The following is a 6,000-nucleotide window of genomic DNA, read 5'->3' as shown; positions in this document are numbered from 1 at the left end:
TGTTCCTGGTGCATGCCGTCTCTCTCCTCCTTTATAGTCCTCCTCCGCCAATCCCAACTCGGCTGAGTACGCTGCTCTCCAATCAGGAGCAAGTCCTACAGTTAATTGGTTGAACTGGAGGCAGCTGTGCGGAAGCTGTTTACTTCTCTCCCAGCGCCATATTGTGGGAGAGCAGATGCATAGAATAAGTCCTAATTCGAGTAACTTAGTCTAGTCCGGATTGCTCCCCACACCTGTTAAATATAAGAGTGGGAATAAGAGAGGGAGGAGATGTACAATTTGGGACATGCTCAGTTGGACTTGCCCCAGATGGTGGAGTTAGAAACATGCCAGGGGATTCCAATACAATCCCATCAAGGTGGCATGTACCAATGCCATCTCACTAGTCCAAGTGACCAATTTCAATTCACAATTGATCACACTGATAGGTCTAAGAGTCAAAGGGATCACACAAACGAGACTAGTGTCTGCTAATACTAACTGATAGAATCAAAAAGGGAGAGAATGATCCAACATGGGAAGCGGGATACACAGCAGACTCATAGAATGATGGATGTCCTAAACAGCACTCTGGCCTCAGAATCAGCCCTTTAAAGCATTCGGATCTAGCTGAAGAGCCCATGAGGGTATTTTAGGCATGGAAAGACAAGACACTCTGGCAAAATAAAAAAGAAGACCTAAATGAAAGATATCTGCGAGTGAGATCGCAGTAGAAAGAACGGGGCCATCAAAGAAGGAGGTACCTTTCTCTGAAGGGAGGAGAGAACTTCCACTTTGACTATGACCCTGTCAGAATAAGATCAAAGTCGGCGAACTCAAAAGGATTCCATAGCCTTGGCAACTCATGAGTAGAGCCTAGGGAGAATACTGACGCCATAAACAAGAGTGTCAAATTGTTAAGTCAACAACAGGTGTCACTGTGTACTTACTTCTCATGTGGGATCTGTCCTTAATGTGTTGTCCAATGTGAAGTAATGCTATAACTAGTACTGAAACAATATTTTACATTTTGTGTTTCTGTGTGGGTGCAAACTGATGAAATCTTTAGTTAATGTATACTAATTTGAGCTTCAGTATATAAAGATCATTGAAAATGAATCTTGATGTGAATGGAATGGGAGAGGGAGTGGGAGATGGGAGGGGTGCGAGTGGGAGGGAAGTTATGGGGGGGAAAGCCATTGTAATCCATAAACTGCACTTTGGAAATTTATATTTACTAAATAAAAGTTAACTATGCTTATGCCTGATTATTAAATGGATTATAAATGGACATGTTCACAAAAAAGGGAGAGAATTTAGAGAAAATTCAAACATTAGGAAACATAAGGAAATGCAATTGAAACCACAATGGTTTGGGGAAATGATTTATAAAGTTGACTGAAAAGAGTTTAATTATAATCCTACTGTAATGATATTGACTTCATTTTCCTAAGTAAGTGAAAAATTATGATTTTGGACAATGTCATTTTCCACAGAATCTGCAACAAATTTTTCGACAAATAAATTCCTTCATTAAACAACAATGGAAAAAAAAAAGCAGTGCTGGAAATCCGCCTTAAAAGTCTATATGAACAATGTTTGTAAATATAGATCATCCTAAAAAAACCCAAGTAATCTTGCTGGAAAAATGCAATGGCATTGTCATAAATTTAAACTGATACCAGATACCACCTCTGAATGAATTATAATAATAATAATTTTATATAATCTGAAGAGTATAAACTATTACAATTGGGATAACATTTTGTTTCACTTAACAATGATCATTTTCTTAAATCTAAAAGGAGAAATGCTTCCTTTAGTAAGAAATTTTGCTGTTTCACTAAATATTGTAAAATGTTCAAAGATGATGTAAATGTTTAAGGAAATACATTCATATGCATGACATTCAAATCAAATTCTGATTTTATATGTGTCAGGTTAGACTTCCTGTTGGGTTAATTTCAGATGCTTACTTAATATTGTATTCTACAGTATAATATTGTATTCTACAGTCAAAAACATATTGATTCCATTGTTAGGACTCGGGGACAATGACTAAATCAGTATATAAACATTATATTTCAGGTTATTCTAAACTGGGGCATATTAACAAAGTGAAGAGAACGAAAATAATATTACTACACCAAACCGGCCAGAAATATAGAAAGTGTTGTACAATGTCAGTCAGCTGTAAAAATGCAAGCCATATGAAGCATCTAGGGAAAAATAACCGGGCACATCAAAGTAAAGGCAAAAACTGTGTTAAGTGCCAAAGAGAGGCAAGGGTGATGATGGAAGGCAAATTATGTGTGCGTTCACAATGTAATGTTCCAACAGATATGAGTTAGGTGTTTTGTGATCCCTAAAAATAAAAATCATATTCAGAAACATGGATGTGATAATTCTTCCTCTACTCACAGCTAGAATAAAAAAAAATCACTTTCAAATGTTCTCCAAACTTTCAGTTAAAAGTTGGAATACAAGCTGTGTTATGAGATGGGCATTTGGCATTGTGGTTAAAGTGCTTCTTGTGAAGCCACATCACATATCAGAGTGCATAGATTGAATCCTGACTCTGGTCACTATTTCCTGCTGATGCTCATCCTGGGAGGCTGCAGGTGATGACTCAAGTTGCTAACTTCCTGCTACCCACCTTGCAGAACTTACGTGAGTTCTTGGAGTGACCCACCAGATGGGAGTACTGGCTCATTTTCTGTATTTATCTATTTTATTGTATCTCTCTCTTTCTCTCTCTCTCTCTCTCTCCCTACCTCCTACTCTCTCTCTCTCTCCCTTAAATAAATTAAAGTGTTTTAAGTTATGATGGAGTCTAATATTCCTAGAAGTTACCAGGTACATTGGCCAAACATCAAGGTCATGAATAAAGTGAGATCATAGTTGATTAAGATAAGTTATTATCATCTTTCAGTTTCTCAAACATATTTTTTTGAAAAGTAAATGACACATATTAAAGAGTAACTTTACATGGGACAAATTAAGGAGGCTTGAACCTATAAAAGAAAATAAAATAGGTAATTAGATACAATTTGTCAAATGACAGAAGAGATTCTCGAAGATTGTTAAAGGATGTTGCAAAAAAGTTTCAGTATGATTTTATAGAAATTACTTTTGATATATCTACACTTGCACAATAAAGTTCATTTTTTCTTAATCAATTATTAAATATGATTTTCTAGAGTTTTCATTTTTTAGTCCTACCACATAGAGCAGAATATCTAATTATTCCATAATCAGTCAGAAAGTGGTTTTAAATTCTTTCAATTTCTTTAGGAGTTCAGATATAAAATTTATTAGTAGTTCTGTCTTATCATGACTTCCAATATGCCACAGAATTATACATTCAATATTCCTGGTAATTTTCGTGAATTAAGGGTGGTTGTAAAAGTAGGAGGCATTTTATATGTGGAATGACAAAATATAGTGGTTAGGTTCAGACACACTACACATAAACTATTAATTCTTTGAGATAAAAAAACCCTAACAATATTTTACTTCTAGAAGTTATAATATGTGAAATTTATCATGCTGATACTATATACATTAAAGAAAGAAAAACATGGGGCCAGTGCTGCTATGGTGCAGTAGGTTAATCCTCCACCTGTGGCACCAACATCCCATATTGGCACCGGGTTCTAGTCCTGACTGCTCCTCTTCCAATCCAGCTCTCTGCTGTGGCCTGCGAAAGCAGTAGAAGATGGCCCAAGTCCTTGGGCCCCTGCACCCACATGGGAGACGGGGAAGAAGCACCTGGCTCCTGGGTTCAGATCGGTGCAGCTCCCACTGTTGCAGTCATTGGGGAGTGAACCAACAGATGGGAGACCTTTCTTTCTGTTTCTCCCTCTCACTGTCTGTAACTCTACCTCTCAAATAAATAGATAAAATTTTCAAAAAAATAAAAACAAGAAAGAAAGAAAAACCAATAGATTAAAAAAAAAAAAGTCCATATGCTTTCCCCCTGGATTCCAGCATGAAAATATTAAGAGGGAAGTAAAATAATGTAACACACTATCCCACTATAAATATCCATCCATTCAAGGACAATTCAGCATCAGTATAAAATATTACTCTGGAGTTATAGACCACCAATAAGATTATAGCCTTAAGGTGAGATTCTACAAAGATTACATGGTTTAAATGGGGCAAAAGTATGAAAATCTTTGATTTTATGGAGGACAAATTTTTGAATGAAAATTTGGGGCTTTGGGTAAAACATTATGCTCAATTAGAATTTTATGCAATTAGATATCATTAAGGACAATAAATGCTGGGGTTCACCAGAACTTTGTATAGAACCAAACACTGAAGGTAAATTGTAATTTGCTCAATCCCTCATCGCTCCATCATCTTCATCTACATTTTCTTGACTTATGGACAATTCCATTTTATTTCAATGAATTTTTATCATTTTGAAAATACTTTCCACATCCGATAAATTACATTTTTGATCTATAAAGTTCTATGAATACCATTTGATTTGAAGTTAACACAGTTCAAAAACAGAAATATATGTTTTTAAAGTTATTTGCTTTTGCTTTTGTTTTTGTTTTCAGTTAATGACAGGAACTGTTTCAACTAGTTATTTTCCAATTTCATTCTTAATAGTAGTGTTAGGAAGGCCTTTAAGTTGTGCTCTGGTTGCTTATTACTTCTTAATGTTTTTAAAGATTTATTTATTTGAAAGAGTTAAAGAGACAGAGAGGTAGAAAAGAAAGAGAGAGAGAAAGTGGGAGAGAGAGAGAGAGAGAGAGAGAGAGAGAGAAATTGAAAGACATTTTCCATCTGTTGGTTCACTCTAAAGATGGCCGCAGCAGTAAAGAGTAAAGTAAAGTAGAGCCTGGAGCTTAATCCGGATCTCCTGTGTAGGTGGCAGGGGTTGAAACACTTGGGCCATCTTCTGCTGCTTTTCTCAAGCCATTAGCACAGTGCTGGATCAGAAGTGGAGCATCCAGGACACGATCCAGCACCCACATGGGATGCTGGTCTCACATGTAGTGTTTTTACTTGCTATGCCACAATGTAGGCCTGTTTTCCTAAACTTTTAATATTTTTGTGAACACAATGTGTGCATGTGTTTGTGTGTAAACAGTTGGGTCTTTGAGGGTGTGGATTTCATTTCCACATATACAACCAAGCATTATTCAGAAATCTTTGAAAAAATCACATCTGTATTGAACATTTACAAACTTTTTTCCTTGTCATTAGTTCCCTAACCAGTACACGCTAACAACTATTTCCACATTACTGACATTGTATCAGGTATATTAAGTAATGTAGAGGCAATTAGAAGCACACAGAGAAAGTGTGTCTATGCCTTTTTATATAAGGGACTCTATCTTCTGCAGGTTATGGTATCCACGGGAGATCCTGAAACCCATCTCCCACAGACACTGAAAGAGATTGTGAATCTGAGTACACACATGCACATGCACATGGATGAATGCTCACACACACATAATTGTATACACAAGTACACAAATAGGCTTCAAAAATTTCATGGAAATTTATCTTTTAGTTCCATTTTTCCACAAGTTTGTTGCAGACCACTTGTATAAATACGTGGATACAAATTCCTGTCTGTCTGTCTGTATTTTGACTATCATTGCAAATAATGTGAAAAAGCAGATCATGTGTTTTATAGTTGTAAGGAATCAGTAAACTTATATAAACAGACCTGTAATTTTCTTAGCTTCTAGTGACTCTGAAGCTGAGTGTTTATATTAGATAGGGACACAGTCTGAGGAACCAATTTACCCTAGGAAAGCATGAGAGCAAAGATACATAACTACTTACAATTTGCTCTTGACAATGTAAGTTTTTATCAAATGAGTTCTTGAGAATTGCTAAAATCTTTAAAGTCAGAGCTTAAAGTCATCGCCTGCAGTGCCCGCATCCCACATGGGTGCCAGTTCAAGTCCCAGTTGTTCTTCTTCCGATCCAACTCCCTGCTATGGCCTGGGAAAGCAGGAGATGGCCCAAGACCTTGGGCCCCTGCACCAA

Source organism: Oryctolagus cuniculus, chromosome 2, assembly GCF_051225735.1.
Source record: "Oryctolagus cuniculus isolate XC-2025 breed Fujian yellow rabbit chromosome 2, ASM5122573v1, whole genome shotgun sequence".
NCBI classification, from domain to species: Eukaryota; Metazoa; Chordata; class Mammalia; order Lagomorpha; family Leporidae; genus Oryctolagus; species Oryctolagus cuniculus.
Note: the sequence above shows the minus strand (reverse complement) of the source record.